The sequence below is a fragment of the Dermochelys coriacea genome, chromosome 9, assembly GCF_009764565.3.
Source record: "Dermochelys coriacea isolate rDerCor1 chromosome 9, rDerCor1.pri.v4, whole genome shotgun sequence".
Lineage (NCBI taxonomy): Eukaryota > Metazoa > Chordata > Testudines > Dermochelyidae > Dermochelys > Dermochelys coriacea.
The window spans coordinates 97,299,761-97,318,135 of NC_050076.1; the positions used below are offsets into that span (position 1 = coordinate 97,299,761).

The window sequence follows — 18,375 nt, forward strand, 5'->3', positions numbered from 1 at the left end:
TGGGGGCGGGGGGGAAGGAAGTGCATGTTACTGAAAGCAAATGGCCTTACTTGTGCTATGTTGAGCTCTGAGCTCAGTTTAATGTTACCAGTTGGTATCAGTATATTCCTGACACAGGGAAACTGCTAGGCACATAAAATAAAGACACACACAGCTTGACTTTCAAAGGTACTGAGGTTGTCACGGAATTCAACAGGGAGTTCTGGAAGCTCAGTATCTGTGAAAAGCAAGTTGGTTCTATCTATGCAATGAACTGGATAAAACCAAACCAAGAATACTCAGTCATAGAATATAGTCAATATAACACTCACAAAGGGGTTGGGGCAAGGCAGAAATGGATTCCCCCGGTGGGGGGGGGGGGGAAGAGAGAGAGAGTGCCAGTATGTCTCCTGTTGACCACTGTGGACCAGCTTAATGCTTTCTTTTCACCAACACCCTGTGAAAAAACTCACAGATTACTTTGCTATTTATATTATTAACAGAATATGAACTAAGAAAGCCAAGTGATAACCCCTAGTTAAACCACTGTTCCTCCCCCTACTTAAACCAGTACAGCACCACTGATGTCCATGGTTCCAACTGGGAAATCAGCATTGCCTAGAGTATTTATTTAGGACCCTCCCCCCCACATCTCTTCTGCGGGGCTCAGAAGGTTTTGGAAGGAGTTGCAATACCAATGGATTGGTCCCACAATTGTTTGGAGGCAGGGAATGGAAGCAACCCTGCACTATTTCCCAGCATCTTCCATATACTTTGGTACCACACTTTTGGAAAGTTGTAGAAAAACTGGAGAGAGAGAGAGAGAGAGAGAGAGAAAGAGTCCAGAGGAGAGCAACAAAAGTGATATTTTTTTTTTTTTTAAGAATATGGACTTGTGAGGAGAGTTTTAAAAAAGTGGGTATGTTTAGCCTTGAGAAAAGATCACTGAAGGGGGACCAGATAACAGTCTTCAGATACATTAAGGACTGTTATAAAGAGGATGGTGATCTATTATTCTCCATGTCCACTGAAGATTGGCCAAGGAATAATTGGCAAGGTCCTAGAGTCTGGGCTCCAGCCCAAACCTGGAAGCCTATACTGCAATAAAATAGCCCTGCAGTTCAAACCTCATGAGCCAGAGTCGGTTGGCATGTGCCAGATGCAGGTGTCTAGTTGCTGTAGGTTTCCAAGGGAGGTTCTGGAATCCCCATCATTGGAGATCTTTAAGAATGTATTAGTGAAATACCTGCCGGCGTGGTCTAGGTTTACTTAGTCCTACTTCAGCGCAGGGAGCTAAACTTGTTGACTTCTCAAGGGCCCTTTCAGTCCTATTTTTCTATGAAGCTCTTCCACAAAGATGTACTGTTGGCATGATGCAGGCATTGGGGGAGACCAAAAGGAGGAGAAAGTTACAGCTCTATACAAAACTAAAGATGAGTTCAAGCCTCCAAAATTCAGATTCACCTCTTTGTTTCAGTCTGTTATAAACAGTGGGGACATTTGCAAAATTCAGATCCAGATTTCAGGCACTCCCGAAATTCAGGGAGCTTGAGATGCCTCTATTCTTTAATAAGAACATGTCACTTGGTTTTTAATCTGTAGTTATAAACCTTATTGTATCTATTTGTGAAGGCCATTCAACACATAGAAAAAAAATACACCAATCATGTGATACAAAGCATGGAACACGAGATTGAGATATGAATCCCAAATACTAAATCAGAAGGAAAAGAATGAAGTAATATACGAGCATTTGAACATTTCAGGAGCAACAAGAAATACTGAAAGGTTTACTGAAGTTTTGATACTTAACTCTGTCATTTAACTACCAAAGAAAGCTGTTATTTGAGGATTTATAATTTTAGCGTACCTGGATTGTTTTTTTTTCTTAAAAACAGAATTACTGGAGCAATTTCTGTTGTACAGTGCTATCACATTTCAACCGTATCCCTGATGAGTACATTTGGGAAAGTGCATCAACAATGTTGACTGCTACATGAAGCATGTGACAAGCTGGTAAATGCTTTTGAACCTTGCAGCAGGGAGAAATTAAGCAGATGGACCTCCAAAGACCTAAGAAAAGGAAGCCAGTTTGTGAGACACACAACAAGAAAACCACCCACTTTGTCTCCTTGTTAAAGGTACACACAGACTAAAAAGAACTAACATCATCATCCATGCATGATACATTGACTAGAATTAAAGTAAGTAGTGGATACAGAAGAAAATGCATTAACTGTAAGTGTGTGGGTAGTCAATTATTCAGTGAAGTGAACACTGTGTATAATCAAAAGAAGGGGGGAGGGTTCAGAAGAGTGAAACAAGCCTGAAAGCAGCTTTTTTTTTTTTTTTTTTTTTTTTACCACAATTATGACAAGTATTATTACATTCCTTTTGACCTGTCACGCATCACACAACAGTTACTGAGGTTGTGATATGAGTAACACATAGCACCGCTGACATTTCAAGCTATGCACTGTGATTCTGATCATATGCCCACTATCTATGGGTATATAATGAAACCAAAGAATCAAAGCAAAGAACATGCTATGGTAAGGGAGGCAAAAGCTAGATTTCGTTGTTTAAATCAGTTCTGACAGAATGGGGAAATAATCCTTCATCCTAAATTCAAATTTGAATTAAAATATTTTTGGAGTGCAAAAGAGCGTCCAGGTAACTTTTTCCCACTCCACACTATTTTTCATATTCACACATATCATGGTACATATTTCTATGAAACTGCTATGACTGTTTTCTTTGTATTGCACCTTGAAGTTTCTAAAAATTCCAGCTACAGGATAGCTACCATTTTGTGAGGCAGAACTGATGCAGCATGTTATAAAGCATAGCATGCGTCTCCTATCTTAATGAAGATTTTACCCGTGTTGTCAACCCCATATGTTCAAAAATCATGAGGTTGGTGTAAAAATTGATTAATTTTTAGTTCTTTTTATGTGCCTGCTGATTTCTGAGCTTTTGGGGTACAGTTACTTCACAGTTTCAATCTTTTCTCTGTTACCCAGGGTTTTACAGAACCCAAAGTTCTTGGTAACTTTACTCTTTGCAAGGCAGTTGCAGAAAATAAATCAACGAGGACACAGCCTGTCTGGCCAATAGATATATAGTTGATGGAAGCTGGCAAACAAAAATGCTTTCACTCAAAGCTTCTACTTTATTTAGTCTGCAACGTTAGTAGAGCACCCCAAATTAATAAATATTTACCTAAGGCCCTGAGGAGGTCTCAAATGGATTTCTGTAGATGTCCAGTGGTCAGCCTTCCATCTGCAGGGGAACTTGAGAGGTTTCCAAGCATTCAAGAGTCCATCAAACTCAGATTTCTTCCTCTTTTTATACCAAATTTGTTAGAATTACATAGCTTGTTAGTAAAAAAAAAAACAAAAACAAAAACAACCACCCACACACCTGCTGAGCAAAAGATAAGTTAAATGTGGAGTTTTCCAGCCTGTCAGGCAGGGAATTTTCAACTATTGCCAGACTTTCCATTTTGCAAAACCACATGTTTCAGCAAAAAGCTGAAGACAGGAGGGCACAGGGTCATGTTTAGTCCTTGTGGTCACTCACTCCCTGCCCCCTCCCCCCGTTCTGTTAGTTGTGCTAAGGTCTCAGAGAGGCCCTATTTTAGCTGCTTTCAGAAATAAGCATAACAATTGGTATTCCAGCTGCTGGCAGTCATCCAGGCATGTTACTGGGCTCTGAGCTACCAAAAATCTCCCCCTCCTACATGTTCACAACCATTAACTTATTATATAATAAGATTCTCATGCTTTCTTGGTTCCTACAGTTGGGGATTTAAGAAAAATATCCAATATTGTGAGATTAGTAATAAAGGTCACAAGAGTCGTCAACACCACTTTACTTTTATTCTTTGTTTCGTTATTTCCCTCCATCTCACACTGACTGAAAAGCAGACCAAAAGCATATGATTGGTCTTTGTATATGAAAGAAAGAAACCTAATAAAAAGTGCCACCACCTTCTACTGCACTGGATGTGCCAAAATACCATGCTCAAAGTTGTCTGACTTGAAGTAGAAAATGCCCAGAAACGTAAGAGATAAGATACTTGCAAGAGTCAGTTCAAGATTGTAGATCAAATAGGTTTAGATACATTTTGGATAGTGAATCTGAATTTTTGGATGTTTCTCTCAACCAAATGTGGCTTTTGAAACTCTGAAGTTCAACCTTCACTAGAATCAAAGTAAATATAGGTTTAGACCAAGGCTTTAGGAAAGTTGGGACCTGCAGATAGCCACTATCTTTTAAAAAAAAAAAAACAAAAAAAAAAACAAAAAACCACAAACACACAACCCTAGATCCAAACACACCAAACCATGGGCAAGTTTGGGTCTAAATCCGGATCTGAAATTTGGAACTGGATCCTCCTCCTTAGTAGGTGAATCATATGCAAATAAAATGAGGCAATTATGTTTCCTCTTTATTTGGCCTGAATGAAGTCTCATCTGCAATAACATTGCCTCTTGACTAGCACATTTTTTTAAAGAAAAATTGAAATAGTTCAGTAGAGAAACAAAAACACAAATATAGAATTGGAAAATAAGACTTCTGAAGAAAGAGCACATTCAGTCTAGAGAAAAGAACACTATGGGGAGACAAAGTAATAGTCTATGAATACATAAAGAGATGTTATAAAGAAGACAAGGATTGATTATTCTCATTAGTCAACAAGCGTAGAGCAATACATGGTCTTAAACTACAGAGAAAAAAAGGTTAGATTAAAAGGCATACTGATTCATATCTGTAAGAACAGCTGAATGGAGCAAGAATGTAACAGCAATGAAACATGATGCCAAAGGTGGTTGTAAAAAAAAAAAAAAAAAATCCTATGAGAAACATTCAAAGTTGGAAAAGAAAAGTATCTAATCGGGTGGTTAAAAATAGCAACATTCAATCCAGCAGTGACAAAAAGGCATGGACCAGATACCCTGAAAGAGGCTTTTCCAGACAAAATAAACCTTTGAATTTATGAAAATGGAGATAACCATGAACTTCATTTGACTCATGATGAGTGCATCTATGTTTATTATGGCTGAATATAAAATTATTAGGCATGTTTCAGCTGTGATATCTACCATAATTCACAGGTTAGAGATCAGAAATTAGTCACAAGAAATGGGGTAAAACAGGCAAGAAATATTTTAAGTCTCCCCTTACAGATAAGGTTCTTTCATATTTTGTTGCCCAGAACTCTCCAGCGAACCGTCTACCACATCTTCCATCTTCAAGTAAATGAACCTATTATCAAGTGTCAGTTGAAGTTAATGTGCATCTTACACAAAGCATAATGCAATAAACCAAATGTGTCAAGAAAGATATTGACAAGAAGCACTGTGATAAGAAAGGCACGGTGTTTAAGCAAAGCAGTAAGCAATCTGTTCTAGATGATATATTAGCCCAGATTATGTCATGCTAGACGTTGATCTTGGACTTCCAATTTCCTCATTTGAGCCTAATTTAGGCACAGCCCTTTCTGAGGAATGAGCCCCAACATACAACAGATCTTATTAGTGTCTTATTAGAAGCACTATGTAAGAGACCAGGGTGCAGATAGTCTGGCCTACAGGTCACAGCTGGGCTGGTATCTATGAGGCAGCAGTCAGTGACCAGGGAATTGGAGCAATTGCTAGAGCTAGGATTGATAGCAAGAGTCAGAGTGAGGCTAGAGGGTCAGAGACCCGAAGTAGTACCAGGCTGGAATCAGGAGGCAAAGGTCAGGGTTAGGGTGTTGCTCAAGCTGGGGTCAGAGACTGGAGATCAGGAAGCAAGCTGCAGTCTGGAGTTATAGCAGTCCAAAAGTCTATTTGGTTGCCCAGACAGCTTCCTGGAGTACCCTCCAGGATTAAATAGTGCACTTGACCAATCAGAGGGCCGCAGGGTGCAGTCACTCTAGACCCTTTGGATGGTACTTCCCGTGGCACCTAATCTCCACAGTGCTCTGTGGAAATAGTTTTGCATGTTCTTCCAGTGGTGTTGTGGGACTGTCAGCTGTCCCAGGCTCCACAGACCCAGGCTTTAGTCCCATGGATCCTTACACACTATTGTGGGGGTAGACAGTTATCTCCTGGAGCACTTGGGAATCTTAATACAATGGGTGTGTACATTCAGTTCACTTTTTTAACAAAAATGACAATATATTAACTTAAGATTTCATTGCAGGGCAACATTTGTCTTTAGAAGTAAATATTGCTCCACTTTACCCTTTGACGCAGCATTCCTTTTAAACTAGGATCTCCAAAGCATAAATGTGGTTGTTACGAGTCAGATTTTATTTTACTATTGTAGGTATCACAGTGCATTGTTTGGGTGGTGGGTTTTAAGACTTACTCATCCAAGATTTATAAAAGAATTTTCCATGGATTCATGTTAGAATAGAAAACATTAACTAGATGATAGGGATCCTGGAGGACATATGAGTAAGGGTGATTCCATCCAATCTTGCATTAAGTTCTTCACTATTGTCCCACAACAGTCCACCAAAAAGCACTTCCATGTGAAGCAAGCCCAGAAGCCTGATACCAAAAGCGGGTACAATGGCTTATGAGTTTTCATAAGAGCTCAGGTCAGTGTTTTTATTTTACCTGTGTATTCCTGTAAGGACTTGATGTTGCTGTATCTTTTCATGTAACACAGGATCCAATCCAGGATGCAAATTTAGAGCTGAGCTTTCTAACTCAGACTAAAAACTGTGCTCCAGAAATTCATAAACTTCTGTTATCAGAGTTACATTTATATTGAATTCATGATGTTTGGGAGAAAGTGAGATTATAGTAGTCCACATACAATACAATTTATAATTGGCTTATTCCAGAATATCAGTACTGAAGTTTACTTGCAGATAATAACAAAAATGAACCCCTGTCTTCACTAGAACATCATTACAGCTATGAAAACTTAGACAAGTTTAACAGGGGAGCAAATTCTCATTCTCGCTTGCTTTTTAGACGCTCTCCAAGTTCATAAACCAAGGGTTAAAACTTGAAGTGAATGGGAAAAATCTTCAAGAAGAAAAATAAATGCTTAAATTTTAATGTACCAAGTTAAGGGCTCAAGGAGAAGTTTCCCAGATGCAAAAGCAAACACTTTGCAAGGAACAATCTGTTACCATTTGTTCCCCCCTCGTGGGAGGCCAAAAGTCATAAATTCTTTTGGTTTGTCTATAAAATTTGTTATTTAAGTTACCTGTCCTCTCTCCAAATTGAACTCAATATCATTGAGCAGCATGATTTATGGAGTGCATATTTGGAGTGTATAATCTAGTTGCAGAGGGAAAGAGAGAAGAGGAAAAGCCTAACCTTCAAAACAAATTATAAATCCATGTATGTGTGTCTCCTATAGTGTCACCATCTTTTACTTCTTGACTCACATATGAATATTAAATCACTATATGCATAATCCCCTTGTGTTCATAATCATATTTTCCAGTTTTAAGAAAACCTAATTATATATAAACATTTAACACAACTACATATTCAGTGCAGCAGATGGCTTAGATTTATTTTCTTCGGGTACACTTTTATATGCATTGCTAAGAATTGGATGATGAACCCTTGAGTTTCTGTTTGAATCTATTCAACTGTAGTCAGCTCTTTCAAGAGTCATCTGATTAGAAACCACCCACCAACCTCCAATTTTATTTGGAATTGAAGCACAGGGAATCTAAATGGTGTACATATTTACACACTAGATAATACAAAAAAGCTTAAAATAATTTGTGCTGTGCCAGCCTATTGTACTGTGCATCTTTATTTTAGCTGGGAAAGCTAACTTAAGTGTTGCCACCTGTTAACCAACAACAAATGCAGCAGGTAAGTAGCACTTCACATTTCGACATGTCAATGGTGACAGTACGGGCCTATAGACTCATTTTTTTGTAACCTGCAAGAGTTTTTGGTTGTAACCAGGTGATGTGAAGTGGGCCAGCTTTGAGAGTACAACTCAGCAGAGCAATGTTAAGTATGGGAAAGCAGGTATGGAATGATCAGAAACCAGAAAAGAGAGGAAATCCCCAGCATCTAAAGCAGAGTTTGAGGGCCCATCCAAACAAAGGGGAGTGCAGTGTGAATGCAGTATTTACAGTTCTGTGGTAAAATCCTGGCTCAATTGGCAAAACACCCATTGACTTCAATAGAGCCAAGATGCAAAAATTATCTCAGATGCAATTTCCTTTTTAACAGCTACTGCTGGGGTCAGGAATGTCTGCAGTCAGATTGTAAAATGCTAGGGTCATAGTTCTGTTACCAAGTCTGTGTGTATTTGTTATAATTATTCACATCTAAATGGATTAATCCAATAACAAAGACTAGGATGGTCTCATGGTTAAGGCACTGGATTGGATTTAGGAAGTCAATGGGATTGTGAGAGAGACTTTGGGCAAGTCACAATCTCCGAGTCTCATTTTTCCATCTTTAAAAGGGAGACAATTCATCCAGAAGGGATCATGGTGATCATTTAGTCTGACCTCCTCCATAATGCTTCCTTTCTCCCACTCATGTTCTGCCTTGTCTACTTAGACCAGAAGCTCTTCGTGGCAAGGACTGGCTCCTGCAACATCTACCTATAGCACAATCAAACCCTAATTTTAGCTGGGGGATGCCAGGTGCTACTATAATTCTAATAAAATAATAATAATGGATGTACACAGTTACAGCACACCCTTTTTGTGGAAAATTAGATTCAGCAAAGTAGTCAAAGCTAATCTATATGAAAGTTACAAGTACGTAGAGCTAGGCACTCCCTAACCAAGGGGTTTATAAAACAAAATACACTAGCAATGATTTGTTCTCAAATCAAGACAGCAGATCCTGAGGACATGGGAGATGTACTGCCATGATTACTAGTTACTGTGGTGTTCTTGTTTCCACTCTGATTTATACTGCCAGTGTGGTTTTTGAGAGAATGAGAAAAGATTCCTTAATTCTAAATACGAGACCAAATTCTGTCATAAATCCAGATTAACTAACTCTCTTAACTCTTCAGGACAGGTACCATGGGATAAAATTTTCAGAAGTGATTAAGGATTTAAGTCCCATTGAAAGTCAATTGGATTTAAGTGATTTAGGAACTTAGGTGCTTTTGAAAATTGTGTCTTGGTCTTTTAGCTGTCTAGCAAGCATTTTACACATTTATGGCACTATATAATTAAGCATACATCCTAGTAGCCAGCAGCAGAATTTGGATGACAACTACATATCGTTTTGTTTTTTAATCTACTTCACTACTGCCAAGAAACGTAAGAGAGACAAATAGACGTTATTTCTGTAGTATCCACAAAAACAATGTTTTCTCTTCTCTCAGAGGATGTTGTAGCAGCAGTTATTAAGAAACAGAGTTCAGAGCTATGTGTTGGCTTCAATCACTCACGCTGTTGCATAGACAGAGATATCTGGTCAAGATAAAAGATTATATGTTGAGTTCATTATAAAGAACACAGTCCTACCAATTACAGCTCCTGCTAAAACCAGGAGGGGAAAAAGTACAAAAAGACAAGGAAAAAATATTCTTAATCCAACAGGGTATTACAAATAATGTCGTAGAAGAATGTGTGACGTAGTCTTTGGAAATGAGTTATGAGTAAAAGATAACTGATAACATAATTAGCAGAAGGATCAAATAGCGTTGCCCAGTTCATTGTCAACCAAGTGTTTCCTGTAAGGAATTCCTCCCTTCCTACAGGAAAGATGCTGTTATGGTTAAGGTTCTGGGCCTGGCACTGATTCCTCTCCACCACAGACTCCTGGCATGACCTTGAACAAGTCATTCACCCATATGTCTGGACTTCAATTCTTCACTTGAAAAATGGGGAGAATGAAGAGATTTTCAAGAGACATGAAGAGCAATGAAGCACTCATCTCCCATTGGAAGTCAACGGGAATTGGGCACCTAATTTCCATTTGTGCCTTTGAAAATCTCCAATATTCCTTTCCCTACCTCACAGAGGTGTTGCAAGGCTAAATTTGTTATTCCCACCTGAGAGATGCTCACATTCTATGGAATATGGGTGTGTGTGGAAGGGAGGGGGGAGATGATAGAGAACAAGAAGGAAATCTGTACTTTCGGAGGCAAATACCCAATACCACCTTCTGATTATTTAGAAAAGCCAACAAACCATCCCCAGCAGAATACACCTTACTTATTAAAGTGCAACAGGTGAAAATTTGAGAAATATTCAGAACTAGTCCCCAAAGAGTGGTAATTAGAAACACTAACTAACAGCATCAAAAGCACCTTTCCCTTTGCCAGCTACAATGTCAGAGAATAAAGAGCAACTGCATTCCTGTAACTTTAGAAAAGTTTGGACTATTTAGAAAGAGTTTGTAAGAACAATATATTTCAGAAGAACACAAGAACGACCATACTGTGTCAGACCAATGGTTCACTTAGCCCAGTATCCTGTCTTCTGATAGTAGCCAATGCCAGAGGCCCCAGAGGGAATGAACAGAACAGGTAATCATCAGGTGATCCAACAGGTAATCACAGAAACTGAACTCAACAAGAGTGATCTGGAGGGATACAATACGAAAGGAAAAATGACAGCAGCATTTACAGATGGAAACAGTGTGGTCTAGTGGGGAGTGCACCAGATGGGACATCTGGGTTCTGTTTCCAGCTCTTCCACTGACCTGCTGTTTGACTTTGGCCAGGTCATTTCATCTCTGTCCTTCTTTTGTCTGTCTCAACTATTTAGATAATAAGTTATCCGGGGCAGGGACTGAATCCTTTTTAGATTCATCGATTCAGGCCAGAGAGGACCATTAGATCATCGAGTCTGACCTTAATCTTTCTAGGAATATATGTACACTGTCTAGCGTAACAGGTCATAAATAGTAAATACTAGTGACAATACAAATGTCATATTTGTTTAAGTGAAAATATAGACAAGACAAAGATGGATAATATTTGTGAAGAAGTCTCAAAGCTAAAAAAAATGACAAATAGCAATAGCACTCAACAAGACTTGGGCTTCTATCAGAGGCAGTGGGAGTCTGCCATTTATGTCAATTAAAGAAGGATTAGGCCCATTGTTTGTAAAACAGAAAGGACTATCATACTGCATATGAAAGAAACACAAAGCAGAGAGGGAAACCTATAGCAAACAGAGAACCGAGTCAGAATATTGCGAGGAGGAATCTTGTATATTTCAATGTACTCTTTCAAGGACAATGAATCTCAGAACCACATAGTTATAATAAAAATATATGAGAGTCGCTACTAGGGCTAGGCATGACTTTCAATACTTCCTGTCTCTTTCCCGAGAGTGCTTTGGTTCTCTGATAGTTCTGCTTTTCTCTCCTCCTCAGCTCCTAGCAGTTGTCTAAGGCTAGTGCTCAGGCAAATTTAATAAAGCAAAAAAAAAAAAAAAAAAAAAAAAGAGCTCTTTTGTCTCCCACACACAGTGCCACAGATGAAAGTGTTATCTAGAAGTTCATATACCTTGATCCCCCTTCATGATCACTCTATACACTCTCCTCACCTCTGTCTAAGATTACAGGGAAATAGGACTGATAGTGGATAAGGAACAATTAGCCAGACAGCAATTGGTGCCATTGCCCTGTAATTCAGATCACCCTGTTGCATTTTTCTAGGGGAAAGATACATTTCCCCTGAATGCCTATGGCGTTCAGTTCTCGAAGTGACGGATAAGAAACCAACTTCAAAGGTTCAGTTTTAAAGCTGGGTTAGCAGCATTGCATAACAAGGTTGTGCAGAGAGATCCTCTACTTCAGTAGCAGTCACAAGTTTGTTTTTTAAATTTGTTTTCCTGGAAACTTTCATGCAAGCAGGGTTTGGGTTTTTGTTTGTAAGACTATTTGCAGAAACTGGAAGTCTTGCAAATACTTAACACCTGTCTGAAGGAGGAGAGAGAGATCCATTGCTTGGTATGCAAGAAGTGGGAGCCTGTCTCCAACCAAAGGGAACAGTAGAAAAAGAATTCATGAAACTACGAGCAGTAAAAGGAGCCGAAAGGATCAGCCAGGACAGCAGAATGCAGAGACACAAGGGAAAGCAGAAGGAATTATGAGCAGCAGTGTAGGTCAGGGCTAAAATTCAAGGATCCTGTGAGGTCCTGAGCATTCTCAATACCCATTAATCTTGACCTTCCTCACACTAAAGCCGATGATGAAAGATCCCATGACCTTGGTGGAGGCAGGATTGAGTATACTGACCATATGGAATTTGAGGGCATCTTGTACTCACAGGGTCAGGGTGCATTGGAGTGCAAGTTTATGTTGGAGTAGAAAGAAGAAAAGGAGTACTTGTGGCACCTTAGAGACTAACAAATTTATTAGAGCATAAGCTTTCGTGAGCTACAGCTCACTTCATCTGTCATTTACTCTGTTGTCCAGCTGCCTCTCTTCACTATCTCCACACATCTCCCATTCTCCTGAACAGTTTCATATACGTAAAGCTCACCTAATTACTTTGCTTATCAATTATTTTAGGAAAAAAGAAAAAAATACTAGAAAACAAGAGTCAGTTTATGGTGAAGCATAAAGTGAGAACTTAAATGGTTGAAGTAAGCCATGGCAAATGCTTCTGACATTAGTTTCCTTTGAAATGTTTGTGTGTGTGTCCTGGTTTCACACATTCACTATTTGATCTGTGAAATCACCCCAGATCAGAAAGGGAATGGGCAGCTGGCTTTGATTTAGCTAGATCCCAATTTATGGCTCCTTATGTTTGATACATTTTTTAAAAAAGGAAACATAGTATCATTTCTCTCTCTCAAACTTTGTTTCACAGGTAGTCTGAATATTTTAAGGCAATTTAACAAGCTGATCAGTTTTGAGGTTTCTAATGTTATTACTGGTTTCAGAGTAGCAGCCGTGTTAGTCTATATTTGCAAAAAAGAAAAGGAGGACTTGTGGCACCTTAAAGACTAACAAATTTATTAGAGCATAAGTTATTACTCTACTTCAACAGCAGCCACAAGCTTGTTTGTCTGTTTTCCTAGGAACTTTTATGCCAACTCTCAATACTATCTATTGCAGGGTACGTGGGGAAACCTGGATCATCTTCTGGGGGGTGAGGATATCTGAATCTAATATGCTACTTTCCTTGCCTGCCTTTTGAAACGGCAACAGGCAGCACTTGAAAAGGCCCCGATTTAAATTACATACGGCCAGGAATGTTCTAGGCAATTTTCAAGGAGCTTGGTGATTTTGAAGTGTAAGACACGTGTGGAAGAGCTGCCTGTTCTGCCTGAAATCCTATAGGAGAAGAAAGAGCATGTTTGAAACTTCATGAGAAGAGCCAAACTCTGAATTGCCTCAGAAAGTTTGGGACTAAAAGAGACAGGCTGGCTATTTGTGTTGTATTAGTACTGCCAGCTGCGGATAGTTCTCTAGTTTAACACTGAAGGGAAAAAAAAAAGGAGAGAGAGATACGTCCTTCACCACAGTGCACACAGCCTCCCTCCCAATAACTTAGCTAGTGGCTCAAACAATGTAAGAGAATGCCTTTTTGAACTTTTTAATGGGATAGATTTGCCTGGATTTGTGCTCCTTGGATTGCACTTTCTTCTAAGGTTGCAGTTAATGAGTTTACTGGCAAACCGTTTGCTCACGGGTAACCCCTATATGCATAAATGATCATGGTGACTTGTGAAGAAGACTCCCCTGGAAGCCACTGGTAACCCAGTCCTCACACTTGGACAATTCCCTACCACAACCCATGCAAGCTCCACACGCAGATCATCTTGCAGGATTGGGGTCCACATTACCACTGCACAAAGGCTTACTGGGAGTGGGGAATTATATACATTTTCTAACCCTATCAGCTAGCCAAGTTCCTCCCCACCATCCTCACTCTCCACGCTGCTTCAGATGAATTGTACATACTTTCCATGAACCCTACCGTGAGATTGCTCCACAGGCAGGGCTGCTCCCAGGTTTCCTGCTCTCTGCACCTCATACCTCTTCATTGAGGCCAGCATAGAAAGGTTCACTCCAAAGAAGAGCACCTTGTGAAAGCAATCAGGATAATAGAAACAAGGGTTTATAACAGAAGGGCGAATATAACCTCAACTAAAAAGAAAAGGAGTACTTGTGGCACCTTAGAGACTAACAAATTTATTTGAGCATAAGCTTTCGTGAGCTGTAGCTCACGTCATCGGATGCATCCGATGACGTGAGCTGTAGCTCACAAAAGCTCATGCTCAAATACATTTGTTAGTCTCTAAGGTGCCACAAGTACCCCTTTTCCTTTTGCAAATACAGACTAACACGACTGCTACTCTGAAACCTATAACCTCAACTCTGGCTTTCACTACCAACAACATCTATAATGGGGCTAGATACAACACTGATACTTAACACTTACTTAACGCTCACTTAAGGTCACAGTTAAACAAGTCTGGAAGGAAAAGAGAGATAACTACTGCCATTTAAGTATTTAGGAGGAATTCAGATATTACAGTGATGGGGATCCGATTGGTAGAACTTAATGACAAGAGGCCAACCAGTTCAACAAAATGCACAAGTTCAAGAAAGCATGAAATGTTTCCAATCAGAGGCCAGATTCAGCATTCGCTCTACACTCAGGCATAGCTCTGGAGAATGCAGAATCAACACCCTGAAAAGATTACATATGCAAAATCTTTGTTTGCTGAGCATGTCCATTGAGCTGTAGCTCACGAAAGCTTATGCTCTAATAAATTAGTTAGTCTCTAAGGTGCCACAAGTACTCCTTTTCTTTTTGCGAATACAGACTAACACGGCTGCTACTCTGAAACCATTAATTATATAGTATTCTAAACTTCAAAGAAACATGTGTACTCCTTGATAGCTATACACATAGGATCATGGAGAGGTTTTTGTTGTTGTTTTTAAACATAACTATTTAAAAAAACATGGCACTATATATATATCCTTAGCACTTTGAACTTCAATAAACCAAAATAAATTAGGATTTTTCAATTTTGTAATCTGAGCAGAGAGGGCTAGGAGATAAACAAAAATATGAAATGTTAAAAAATGCAAAAATATACAAGATTATTTAAAAAGCAATTACTACCCTACAGGCAGAGCCAACTCTGATTCTTAAAGTGTGTCAGTAGTAAGGTTTCTGCACCCATGTTGTTTTAATGCAGTGACTTAGAAACTTAAGAACAAATCTTTATTTGTATTCTAATACAGCCCCTATTTAAAAATTTTTCTTCCATGGTCTCTTTTTTTGAATATCCTTAAAATTTCAAATCAAATCAATTCATTAATATTGGAATGAAGTGTTGTTAAATGCATACAATACACATGTTATAGAATAGAAAACCAATCTCCCAAGTACATCTTTATTCTGAGGAACCAGTTGATTCCATTCATGTAGGGCATCAAACAGATTTCAGTATCAGCTGCTAAATAACAATGCAATGTAAATTCAAATGATTATGTATGAAGCCAACCAAGTGAGAGCCCCATTGTGCTAGATGCTGTACAACCATATAGTAAATGACAGTTCCTGCCCCAAACAGCCAACAACATTGTCACTTTAAATTGCATCATCATTGCTTTTTCCTAAGCTGCTCTTCTAGAATCTGTCTACTGAATGGCATCTCTTTAGCCTAGAGCATCTACAAGTTTATATAATCTCCTTGATAGAGCTGGTCCTTATATTTCAGTGACAGACTGCTTGGAACAAAGGGACAAAGCATGGAAACCCACTGGCACAGCTTGGAGAAATGGAATTAGGAAACAATTACTGTTCACTAGAAGCCCGATCAGATGCCCATTAAAGTCAATGAAAAGACTCTCATGGTGGAATTCACAAAGGTGCTTAGGTGCAGTGATGTTCAGTGTTGTAACACCTACCTTTTAAAAGTCTAGAAAAAAAAATATCCCAGAAACAACACTGAGACTGACAAAGCCAACCTCGGCTCTTTGTTCAATGAATGGGGAGAAAAAGGAGCTTTAGAATGTGATCCACAAAAGCCAGCATGCTACGTGGCTCCCCACCTAAGCTAGCCAGTGGGAAATGCTGATGTGCTAAGCCCCACCCCTTTCTCATAGCTAGACACCCCTAAGACCAGGCTGCAGAGAGGCACCTAGTTCTGCTCACGATACACAACAGGAACCCCTCTACTGGCTTAGGTGCCTATGTTGTTTCTTGCAGGAACAAGCTACACACCTGCCTCACTCCACAAAAAAAGGCAGGATGAGGCAGATGCCCATCTTATACCTTTTAGCCCCAGGGTTAGTGCACTCGCCTGGGATGTGGGAGACCCAAGTCCAATTCCCCCTTTCCAAACAGAGGAGGACAAAGAATTGGAACTGGGGTCTTCCACCTCAGGAGAGTGCTCTAACCACTGAGCTCTGGGCTATTCTGATGTGGGACTCCCTCAATCTGTCTTGCTGAAGCTACTCCACTGTGAATAAATAAAGGGAGTGATTGGACTTGAGTGAACATGAGGAGGAAAATGACTATATTCGAGTGAGTAGGCACCCATCTGGAGGGTAGAGACCCTAGCTCAAGTCCCCCTGCTCCAATCACTCTATTTATCCACAGTGGAACAGCCTCAACAGACAAAACTGAGAGAACCTTACATAATACCCCACAGCTCATGACTGGAGCCCTCTCCTGAGGGATGGGAGACCCTTGTTCAAAGCTTGTCTCCTTCTTTACCATAGAGGGAGGAATTGAACCCGAGTTGCCCACAACCCAGGCAAGTGCGCTAACCACTGGGTTAAAAGTCATAAGATAGGAACACTCAGAGGGTGACTACTGAATCTCCATATGTGACTTTAGGCCTTTCTTCCCCTGGTTCATGAAACCGTCTGGGCTTAGGCAGCAGATAAGCAACTAGAGAGAGGCAGCAATGTGAATGCCCAGAGGCAGAAACATAGAGCCTAGGGAACTTTAGGAGGATGGGGGAGGAAACTTAGGTGCCAGGTGAGCTTAGGTGCCTACAGGGTTTGGCAGGAGTTTTGTAGATCACAGTAGGGGGTGGCTCCTAAATCTGGGTTCAGGTGCCTATGTATCTTCATGGATTCCACCCTCAGTGACTTGATCGGGCCCTAAATTTAAGGAAAAAGCAGAGACTTCGGCATCACACCTAACTCTGCTGCAGACTTGCTGTCTACCATGGGCAAATCACCTGGGGTCAATTTGTGATCAGTCCTTGATCAGGGTTTTGGCAGGGAGTGAGACACTCCCTCTCCCATCTGAGAATTGTAACAGCAGCAGACTGTGAGGGGATTGCTCTGCCACCTTTCCTTGCTCCACCTGGCAAGAAAGTTACACGAGGAGGGACAGGAAAAGGTGGCAGTATGGCCTCAGGGCCAGTTCATGCACCAGAGCCATCTGCGCCACCCTAATGAGGAATATCCAGTGCCCTCATATGTATCAAACAACTCCAGGGGAGATTGCAGCCCCTAGAGGCAGGGAACCCTGCACCCTTAGCCAATAATCTCCTTCCCCACAAATCATTTCCCCATCTCTAAAAGATGAGATTGTGAAAAGGCAGCCCTGCCTGGGTTTCCCTCCTGCAGCCGGCCACAGCACAACCAGTGCACTTGCCTCAGTTTCCCTTTCTTCCAGAGTCCCCAGTAACCCCATTCTGGCTTTCAGCATATCAATAGCATTTTGAGGGTTATATTTATCATAAAAGTTCCCACCATCGTAATCCCAATTCCCCAGCACAATCCAAACAGCACATTCTCTCTTTCAAGTCCCAACAGACCATCAACACACCCAGTGCAGCTCCAGCATCTCTCGCCACAGCCCAGCTCTCTGATACAGCACTGGTGTCTCCCATACTTCAGTACTCCTCCACAGATCTGATTCTAGCCCTCACCAGAGACATCAACAAGCTCACCCCTCCATCATTCCCCAGCCTTCAGCACTCTTGGCCCTCCAGCCTGCCTGCTCAGATAGCCCACAGGCATCTCCCTTTACTTCTCTCAGCCTTCAACTCTCTCTGGCACTGACTCTCTGGCCTGGGGAAATTTGTAGTTGATCCTCACAAATGCGTTCTCCTTTCACTGCTCAGTAGGGAACTCACCAGTCCCCTCCTTCATGGGCATGCCCTCCCTGAAGTGCCCAGTCCTGCTCTGCTGTCTCCAGACTCTGGATCCAGAACTCTCTCTGGCCTGTGGGCTGTCTCTTGTTTATAACTCCTGGTGCAGCCCCGCCCTCCTCGTTACACCAAACCAGGGTGCACCTGGACTGGAACAGGAGTGCTGGCCCTAATTTCATGTAAAGGTACAGAGGTAATAAAATGTATCTCCTTCAGAGGGCTGTTGCAAGGCATACTTCACTGCCATCTGCTCATTGCACCAAGATGCTCAAAGAGACAAGGCCGCACATTTGTATTTATATTCATGGTCACACCAGATTTATAAAGCCTGTATGCACTACATCTGTTGGAGG

General features: G+C 40.6%; 1 long non-coding RNA gene across 1 annotated transcript in view; it reads right to left on the reverse strand.

Moving 5' to 3' along the window:
- LOC119861513 overlaps positions 1–18,091 on the reverse strand; it is a 211,417-nt gene extending 193,326 nt beyond the window's left edge. Inside the window, exon 1 of the long non-coding RNA XR_005294919.1 lies at positions 18,008–18,091. This is a non-coding gene — a long non-coding RNA (uncharacterized LOC119861513). The remainder of the gene's footprint in view (positions 1–18,007) is intronic.
- Between the last annotated feature and the right edge of the window lie 284 nt (positions 18,092–18,375).